This window comes from Hippoglossus stenolepis, chromosome 19, assembly GCF_022539355.2.
Source record: "Hippoglossus stenolepis isolate QCI-W04-F060 chromosome 19, HSTE1.2, whole genome shotgun sequence".
NCBI lineage: Eukaryota > Metazoa > Chordata > Actinopteri > Pleuronectiformes > Pleuronectidae > Hippoglossus > Hippoglossus stenolepis.
In genome coordinates this window covers 3,900,713-3,911,446 of record NC_061501.1, presented here as the reverse complement: position 1 = coordinate 3,911,446, position 10,734 = coordinate 3,900,713, and positions in this window count along the sequence as shown.

Here is a 10,734-nt window from a genome sequence, read left to right as displayed (position 1 = left end):
GGTCATTTCCTGCTCGCTGCGGGCCAGAAAGGCTGATCGGGGGCTGCCAAGCTCCAGGAAGGGAGCACAGACTGCAGGAGAGGTTGGCGTCTAAAGGAGGGGAACTGTATGAAGTTGATGAATTGTTAGGTAGGTGGTTCCAGAGTGGGTGCAAGCCGAAACAAATCTGCCAGTTGGTGTGAGCAAGAACAGTAACAGAGTGTATGATTTGAACAGAAACATGTGTCCGTTACTTAAGAGCACATGTGATGGGGTTTTTTTCAAACCTGGGGGAAGGATGGGGTGGGGATGGTTCGATGGAGAGCGAGTCTGTCAGTCAGTAAATCAGTTCAGCACTTTGGCCCAGAGTTGTTTTTTTTAAACCACTGAATACATTTTCATACAGTCATTCATGGGAGACAACTCCTACGGCCTTGGTGATCCCCTTGATTTTGCTGTAACAACACCATACTGTTCACACTTGTGGTTTTGAGTTAAAAATGTTGTGTGGAACACCATGAAATTTATTCAGATGTTCATGTTCCAGTTTGGTTTACCTGAAAAAACTTTCTTCAACATTTAGTCTAATCCATGATGTTCATTAGTTCAAAACTTTCATTTGTCTTGCTTTAAAAAAAAAAAAGGGTTAGGGTTACCATAACAGCAGTGGCCCACATTCAGAACGGCTCTGCTTCTAGAAATAAATTTCATATACATTTTTTCCATTGACGTTTCAGAAAATGCTTGTAAGAAGAGTTTTAAGTCTGGAACCAGGCCGACAAGCTTTGAGATGAATTGTGACCATAAACATTTGATTCTGAGGAAAACAACTCGAAAACAGCAAAACGTAAAAAACTGTGTACTGTTCCGTTGAATAATTGCACTTAAAAATAAATTCAAAGTTACCACTTTGAAAAACTGTTTGTCGCAGAAGCACAATGAATCATGGGATATATTGGGCCAGGAAGGATCCACTCGTTGGAGCCTTTATTACTCGGGGTGAAAGGACACATTTGTCGGCCGCATTTCGAGGAACCTTCGAATTGGGACAATCTAGTCTGGCCGCTGTGATGTAATTGGTCTTCAAATGCAGCTTCCGAAAGATGCGCCCCCCGAATTGAGACACAACTCTAGTGTTACAATATGTTGTAGTTGGTGTCTTCTATTTATGTGAATAGCATTTCATATTGTGAACATTATACCAACCAACTGTAGTAACGCTGAACGATCCGATCATAGCAGACATTATTTTTGAGGTTGTGGTAAACATTATCATGGCAACAGCGATCACCACCAATCAGAGACATTGCTATTACACCTGAGGATTGTGGGTAGTGTAGTACTTGTCTTTAACATGGCATCTAAAACACGCAGTTGATATCATACAGACTTCTGCTTTCTACAGGAGCAAAGAACATTGTTTCACAATCTGGTAGTTTGTGGAAAGTCTATATTATATGGTTACAACATTATGAATGTTTTAGTAAATTATGGAAACGCTGTTAAGATCTTTACCTGCAAAACCATGGATATTTTCATCAGCCTCACTTTGGAGTTAATTATCCAAAGATAGCATTTTGAACATGCTATATATTACCTGCTTAACACCAACATGTTAACATCATCTTTAAGGGCATGTTACCATGTTGCTCCCATAGCATCTAGCTCAAAGTTCCACAAAGCAGAAGCTCAGCCTCACAGTGTAGTCACTAGTGTATTCTCCTTGTTTCACCCTGAATTGTTTGGCCGTTAAACAACTGCAATCATTTTTTGCCGCGGCTGAGCAAGTCGCTCAATCTCACTGATTTCCACACACTGTGGTTACACGAAATACAAGGGGGAGATCAGTCGGGGTCACCGCCTCACGCTCTCTACCCCACCCGGATCCATCCAACTATTTAGCACAGGCGCCAAATGCTTCGCAACCCCTGGAAATACCTTTTAACTGAGCGCTCGTTTTCTCTCACTCACCCTTTACTTTGGGTTGCGTAACCGCTCTTGTGTTGTATTATTGAAACGTTTGGCTCTGATTAGTGCAGCAGATGAAACGGCTAAATGCTAATGTGTGATTTCCCAGGGGGCCGCCCATAGCTTCATGGGCTGCAGGTGTTTGCAGGGGAGGAGGAGGGTGTTTAAAGTGCATCAATGCCAATTACGCCCTGCATTGTTTGTATTTTCTATTGCTCACCGGGGCAGGTAAACTCCCCAGGTTTGCTTCGGAAGTACATTCGAGGTGCATGCAGAGCTGGAACAGGACCCCTCCTCGCCTCTTACCCATGAGGTGTGCGAGCTGTTAAAATCATTCAGGCGTTAAATATGAGAAATGTTGGGAGCACTAGAACCTCTCCTTGGCTCTGCTGCAGTGAATAACATGGTATTGATTATCTTGATGGACACAAACCCTCCCACGTACCAGCCCTAGGTCACAGATCTATTGTTTTCTCCTCAGTAATATCTGTGATACCTGAGCATTTATTTCAACAGATGAGAATCACAGGTCTAAGGTTGTTCTGCTTTGCATTTATGGTGAAAGATGTTTCCGCAGCTCTGGCTCAGGAGGAGCGCTGAAGGCTTCCAGCCACATGATACCCTGTGAGCAATCTCGGCTGCCTTCAGGATCATGTGTTCAGGGTCCAAGGTGAGTTACCCTCTTCCACTGTCCCGTTTCCCTCTGCTACTCCTCTTTTCAATCCCTCCATCTCCATCTTTCTTGGGCGGACTGTTCTCTTTTTTTTCTGCTGTGCTGAGCAGGCAGGCAGCACTGCCGAGCCTCCCGGCTTCCCTTCTCTTCTCCTTCATTTAATTTTTTTCTACAGTACATCACCGCAGATTTATCACCTCACGCCGTTTTCTCCCAAAAGCGTCGGAAAAAGGAGGGGAATTATTCCTGGGTCCTGACAGGGGGGGCCCTCGGGGTGGTGGGGTGTTGCGATGAAAGGAGGGAAAGGAGGAAGGAAGGAAAGTGGATGCTTGAGACAGAGGCCTGAAAAATGTGACTCATGTAAATGCTGCCGAGGAGAAAAAAGAGGGGGGTAGAGTATAATTGATTCTGACGACCCGAGTCGGATGGCAGTCTTCCCCAGGGGGGGAGACAGTGAGCGGATCCCAGCCAGAGTCACCGGTGTGGGGGGAAGGAACAGGGGGGTGAGACAGAGGTGGAGGTGTGGAGAATATATCTCTCACACACACACACACAGTTGTGTCTCCATGAGGACATTACATTGACTGAACCATAGTTACTACTTGCCGAACCATAACCCTAATCTTACGCTCCAGAGTAGTGTGAACACCGGGCGTATCTATAGCTGAGTTGATGCATTTTCAAACGAAAATGACGTAGCCTTAACCTGAACCTAACTTTAACCAAACGTCTTCACCTTAAAATGTACGTTATGGGGACTTGCATTTTGTCCCCATTGGAAAGGCGAGTCCCCATAATGTCACTGTGTAAACAGATTTAAATCCCCACAGTATAAATAATCCCTGGAGCACACACACACACCTCACCCTCCATGTCATTCAACACCTCTTCCCATCAACCTCTTCCCATCAACACCTATCATGCTTTGGGCAAAGCACAGTGAGTCCACACCAGCTCTCCTTTAGCTGTTCAACCTGTAGTTAACTGTATGATACATTATATATGCACAAGCTAATTAAGCTATCAAATCAGTTTTCCAGAGCTTTCTCTTTGTCTTAATTGAAGGTGGGAGAGAGGAGCAAGATGGATTAAGACGGGCCCCAGCTCTCTCTCACAGTTCAGTGCAGAAGAACTCTCCTCCTCTTATTAGTCCACGCCCACGGCTCCTTGGAGCCAGACAAAATAAATAAATTACAGATTCAGATGGAGGCTTTCTTGCTAACCTTGTTAGCTTTTGCGCCACAGCAAACAGAGCCCCCTTGTTTGTGTGTTACTGTGTCTGGAATGATTGTATTCATGATTGCTGTATCTGTGTGTATTATATGAGGGGTCCGTGTGTTCTCCGGGAGGCCTGATTCATTAACCGTATATGTAAGACGGCTCAGTAAATGTAGGTTACCGCTCAGGCAGACGTAATTCCCCAAAGGCCAAGGACGGCATTAGCATCCCGTTATCTAGTCACATTCCCTGGAGCTAACATGACTCTAGAAAGACGCACTCTATCTTGTTTGAATTCTGCAGGACACCCATAAACACTCACACTCCACCACACACACACGCACACAGGTAGCAGAAATAGAAGCTGATGTGAGAGTAAAGGAATGAGGACAGGACAGAGGTAAAATAGGTCCATCCTGACAGAATAAAGATTTTAATTCTGTGCTTTTTATCAGCTCCTGGAAGTTCTGTGCAGATGTTTTGCGCTGCACTTGATTTTATTTACTCATCGGTCAAGGAGAAACAGGGGATCAGACAGAATCAGACCTTTATGCAAAGCCTTTACACTGAGCGTATCGAGGCTCTGACTTATACGAGAGGAGAGGAGAGGATCAGAACAGATGGCAGGAGTCCCCCTGGGCGAACGACGCATACCCCACTGAACACTGGGAGCTCTTGACCATCTGGACCAAAAGCAATGAGCAGCATCCCCTCAGCGGATTCCCCTCTGAAAAGACATAGAAAAGGAGACGCAATCGAAGCAAAGTCACCCACATGCTTTACTTCCATCCGTTCCATCTGAGGATAAGGTGTCCCACATACACACCACAGGGTCGGGTGGTCAGATCTGTTGCTCATGTTGTGCAATGAACTAAACGCTGGTTTGGAGGCTGGAAATAAAATGCATTCGTCGAGAACCTTCAACCCATCAGCTGACGACTGTGTCTGACATTTCAAATAGGGTTTTCAGACATGAACTCTGGAGAATGGCCGCACAGTGGGGTCCGGACATTCTGCAAAGTTTGCCTTTCACATTTGAAGAAAGCAGCAGGAGATTCCCCGAGTCAGGTGCATTCACAACAACACAGATATCTCTGTGTTCAGGTGAGGGGTGGAGCAGCAGGCACGATGCAGGAGGTAATATATCAAATCCACCGCGGAGATCACATGTTTTTGTTTGCAGCACATTAACACAAGCGACGGCCCTGATCACCAACAGCCCTCAGCCCTTGACAACTCTGTTTTATTTATATGGCACATCATTTTCATTAAAAGATATTTGTATTATTTTTGTTTTCATTAGTTTTGCATGCGTAGCATGTTAGACACGTCATCAGCACCCCCACTCGCTCGCGGTGAATCCTTCAGAGGATCTCCTGCTGTTTTCTCACATGGACTCATTAGTACATCATTTTTTACTAGGGGGCTGTCAGGAGAAACTCTGGAACCTCCAACTTGGGAATTTGCATTCTCACATACAGCCCCTCTGGATAATTTCAATAGATTATCGGGAGTTCAGTGCATGTCTGAAAGCAGCTGTACAGAATAGTTCCCGTTTCATAGATGCAGGAAGGGTTGAGATCTCTTTGATACCCTGTGAGCCAACCATCGCTCCATGCACGCACTTGTTGGAAATATGTGAAGTCGGAATGGTTGGTTACACTTGCTGCTCTGGAAGAAATAATATCTCCCCCTACAAATCAAAAGCATATTTTTGATTTGGCTCGATTAGCCGTGAAGTCATCTCTCAATGCTGAAGAGCATGTGACAGTTGGAATCAGACTGGAAATAGAACAGAGGAGAGGTCTATGTAAGTGATGTGAACCAGTTGCTGAGCTCTCAACACGCACAATCTGATCTTCATCTGAGGGGTTTAGTCGTAAGTGTTATTTCACCATCCTTCCATTCATGTTATCCAGGTTGAGTTTAATTCCTACGACTGTCAAGGAAACATCAGGATACATCTGTTTCATCTATACTGTCCATTGTCTGAGGATCATCATGTGTTTGCTTTTGTGTCCACATGTTCATGATGGATATTGGCAGGAACATGCACAGCCAGACAAATGTATGAAATTTTTGTGGTTATTCAGATATAATTAACACATCTTCCGATATGAACTCACCTCCTATATATAATCAGCTTGTGCAATGCATTGAGCTTTTTAGAGCTATGCTAATCAACTCCTCTGCCAGCTTCTGTCACTCACACGATTTTTGAATGGATTCATAGAAATGTTCATGTGTGAGAAATTTACACTTTATATCCAAGTCACAATTAAGCATTAAACTTTGGGCACAAAATAAATGGTGTAAGATTTAGACTGAAAATATAGCTTTTTATGTCATGTCAGTGAGGATCTGATCAGTCCTTTAGTGGATACACCTTTCAAAATCCCAGTCAAACTGCCGCCAATGTGTCAGAGTAGAATCTATATTTAAATGTATAAGATGGAGAGAGATGTGGAGCTGTGGGCGACTGTTGAACTCCACCCACATCTACTCCCATGTTGTTAGGTCAAGAGGAGGAGAGAGAGGAATAAACTGGGAGGTTATGGACTATTATTATCTATATTACTACTATTATTAAATGTTTAACCAAAATATTATCTATGTATGGACATTCTAAAAATAGTAAAAAAAAATTTACAGATCTTTTTCAACATTTTTTATAGAAGTTCCACATCCTTCAGAACTGGCTCTTTGTCCTCTTCATTAAACTGATAAAAGCTTTGGGTTTGAAATTTTCCATCTGAATCGCACCATACGGGACTCAGTGTTGCAGTAATGTACCTGCACCAGCTTATCCTCCTGAGGTGTCTCCTTTTTTGTTCCATTTAGAGCCACAGACCGGCTCGGATCGATGCCTTTCTCCACCCGGCCATCATCAATTATTAACCTGATCAGCCCGTCTGCTCATTAGATGACTAATCTGGGAGGGTGAGGAGAGTCGGGACGCTTTGAAATCTGAGACCGAGAGGCAGCAGGGAAGGGAGATCACATCTCCAGATCCAGAGAGAGATGGAAGGTGAGTTCATAGATGTGGGATTACCGATTTGTACATCGAAGTCCTGACTTCTAGGAGGGTTTATAAATCCTTGATGAAACCGTAGAATCACTTTGATGAATGTGCTCACGTATCACTGACGTATTGCACGTGCCAACAGAGGCGACACAGATGTTAGTGTATTAAGACAGACGGGCAGCAGAGCACGCATCAACAGTGAGAAGTAAGAAAGGGGGGAGTGGTGCTTGCCAGGAGATTGCATGTTGCTCTCTCATTACACCCTGGCTCAGTTGTTCTCAAGAACATCTTTGGTCAGTGTGGGTCCCGTTTTTACTGTCCTATAAATCTCACTCTGCTTTCTCCTAGTGACGCCAGTTCTGTTATTTCAAGTCTCCCTGCGTGTTGTTTTGTGGTCTAGCTTTTCACCCTACTCTTTTTGTCTCTCCGGGTAAAGTGCGGAGAATTGGTTCCGGAGTTTACCCAGATTTTGCCTTTCACACAATGCAGCGGGCGGTTCTCTGACACATGATTTACTTGACAACACACAGACACCGTCGTCAGCTCTTATCACCACAAACTCTTGACATCTTTGTCGGTGTCTTCCATGTGTTTGGTTCCGAATTTTCCCCCGGAGAAATTTGTTTTGTTTTTTTCATTTTTGCATCTGTCGCACCTTAGAAGCGTCAGCAACCCCCCACTCGCTCACAGTGAATCCAGTGGAGGATTCAAAGCTGTTTTTACACATCAAATTCTCCTGACTTTCAACGGACTTTATTCTAGAAGGCCAGGCGGACAAAGCCCGCAGATAATCCGTAGCCTCTCACACATTTGGGTTCACACATGCACCTCCTCCAGGGAAAAGACGGATGATCTGCGGAGTTCAGTGCAACTCTTCTGTCTGCTCGGCAGGGTTAAATGAAAGAGAAACATGTAGAGAATGTCTGCACAATGGGGTCCGGACTTTCTCTGGCACTTCCCTTTCACATATGAGCAACGCAGCAGGGGATTCTTTGTTGAGATGAGAAAAGAAAAATATCTGAAGCGCTCAGGCAAGGGCTGGCACAGCATACAGAAAGCAGGACATAACGTATAAATAACCACTGCGGAGATCATGTGTTTTTGTTAAGAGCGCAATCAGCGTTGGCCCATATTACTAAAAACTCTTAGATCTCATTGTCTTTCAAGGTTGACTGAGGAAGATGTCTAATAAATACACTGCAAGTAAGTACACCTCTTCTGGTATCAGTCCACCAACATGTCCAAAATGTCTCTTTGAGTAGGAAAAAGAAAGCAGTGCAACTGTGAGTCTCTCATCTTCCTCGTTCAGTATAAATACTTCCAGGACCATGCCAGCGTTGAAGGAGTTGCAACTCAAAGATCGAAAGAAAGAGAGCAAGAACGGGAGAAAGAAAGAGAGCAGCCCCCAGTTCTCCTTCTTTCCCACTGATCATGTACAAGCAGGGGGGTGGCTTTGATCTCCCCTGTCCCCCTGAGAGCCACAGTGAGGTGGGAGTGCAGCGTGACGGTTGTGCTACACGTTAGCTCTGATTAAAGGGAAATATGCATCACTGTATAGGGCTTTCCTTTTTATCTGTGGCTGCGATGTGGTACGATGGTGACGCTAGATTGGGCCTGATATGTACTGATGTCGCAGCTTTCTCTGTGTTCTGCCGGAGCTGAAAGCCACCTGAAGTTGAGTCACTCTCATTTAAAACCCCTGTAAAGTAGTTTGGAGAAGTTGAGGAGTTGATGCAAACCTAGCTAAGCTTGTTTTGTGTCGGGGAGATGGGCCTGGTGCTTGTTTGACTAACAGCAGAAATCACTCTAGATGTGTCCTTTTGACCTTTGATGCAGGGTCATGTGCCTCCAAATCAATTAGAGCTGTGGACCTGCATTCCACACTGGTGTGACAATGACTGCCAGGGCTGGGCCTTCATCCGTGCCGAGAGACTTTGGTTCTGATGGCATAGAAACTATTCTTATATATCTCTCTGTTGTCTGAGAATTTTACAGAGGAGGTAAAAGTACATATTCATATCTGCCTTAATAACGAATCAAGTAAATATATAAGTACGGATTCAACCTCTTTACTAGAGCAAAAGTATAAATGCACAGGCTCTGAAATGAACATGTAACGTATAAAAGTAAAAACAGTACCCCTCTGAGGGCCACTTCTACCACCTGTATCTGTGCAAAGCAAACTGACACTCGAGTGACATCACTATATTTTGAAGACTTTTTCACTTAAACCACTCCTACTTTAAATAAATAAAAAAACAATCTACTCAATAATTCTACAAATGTCTGTCTATCTGTCTTTCCTCTCTGTATGTGGAACTGCAATGCTTTATATCGAGCTGAATTACAGAGCTTTTATTTTGAAAAGTTGTGAAATTGGGTCAGACCTGTGAAATAGACTAGTATGAAAACAATAACACCAGTTAAGTAAATCATTCAAATGTATATATATGTCTCAAGTGAACAGTTTCATTTTAGGCAAAACTTTGTCTATAAAATCTTCACCGCAGATAAACCAGGTAGGATAAACACAAAGTTTTCTAACTTCGCTTTGGACCAAAGTCTGTTTATAAAATGCTCTGCACACAACTCCCTCACATGTGGCTCTCTCTGAGGCTCCTACACTGTTTCCCCAGTTAAAAAGGATTTCTTGGTAGCTTTTCCTTACTCTTGTTGAGGGTTAAGGGCAGAGGATGTCACACCTTGTTAAGCCCTATGAGATACCTGAAGAAGCTACTTAAGTACAGTAACAGAGTATTTGTTATTTCTGACCTCTGGAATTTGAAGAGAGTTGATTCTAACTGCATCTTGCTTTGCAGAAAATAAAATGAGCAGGCAGAGCTGAAAAAAGAGCAGATCATTATTAATATCATCTCCATTTATTAAACATGAAGCCATCACTAGGGTTACAGCTATTGTTTTAAAGCTCCTCTCAGAGAACGGCAACCTAACCTCTCTACGAACCTCGGCAGGCTCCAAGAAATTGTCTTCGACCCATGTGTTTTACAACCCTGCTGCATTTTTAAGCAGTGTTTTGCATTGTGGCTCCTGTGTGGTCTATCTAATGAAAGAGGAATCTGCATTAAAAACCAAAAGCAAACATTTATGCGTCCGTTTCTGTGGGGATGAGAATGTTATGATGCTTTAGTGGACAGCTGGAAGGTCTGTCGGGAGGGGAGGAGCACAGAGGTGAGGCATATGCAGGCTCTTAAAAGCCCTGTGGCTAACCCACTTTGCTTTGACCCTTAGACTGCACACATTATGCACCTTTCCACAGTGAAATATCAATAGATCCTATTCTCTTCATCTCCTCTGATCAGTACAGTGATTTGGGGTGGCAGTAGTTAGCATCTATGGTGTTGACCTCTGGAACAGCCTGCTAGAGGAGCTACCTTTTTAAACTAACATTTTCTTAATTCTTTTTATTAATCTACCTGCTTTATTTTACTGTTTTTAATCTTATACTTGATTTTAGTTTAATTTATTTTATTTAAGTATTTTAATGCTCATTGTATTGCTGTATTGTTGCGTTTTAATTGCTATTACGATAAAGGTTTGATTTGATTATATCTCCTTAACTGCCTCACCCCTACACTCAATCTGTGACTTTTGCTACAGTAGATGAGGTGTTCATGCCTGCAGGGTATTTTGTGTGTATATGTGAGTGACTTCATTATATATTTCTGCTTTTACTACAGCTGTAAATACTTAATTGCTAAGGAGAAAATGGCAGTTTTGATTTATTCGATTTATGATCCAATCTTTGTATTGAGGTTACATTTTTTTTTTTTTTTATTTGTCCAGTACTTAGGTTTATGACCAGAAACCTGCATAAGTAATGACATTCCCGTCAGCTGCAGCTTTGCTTTGT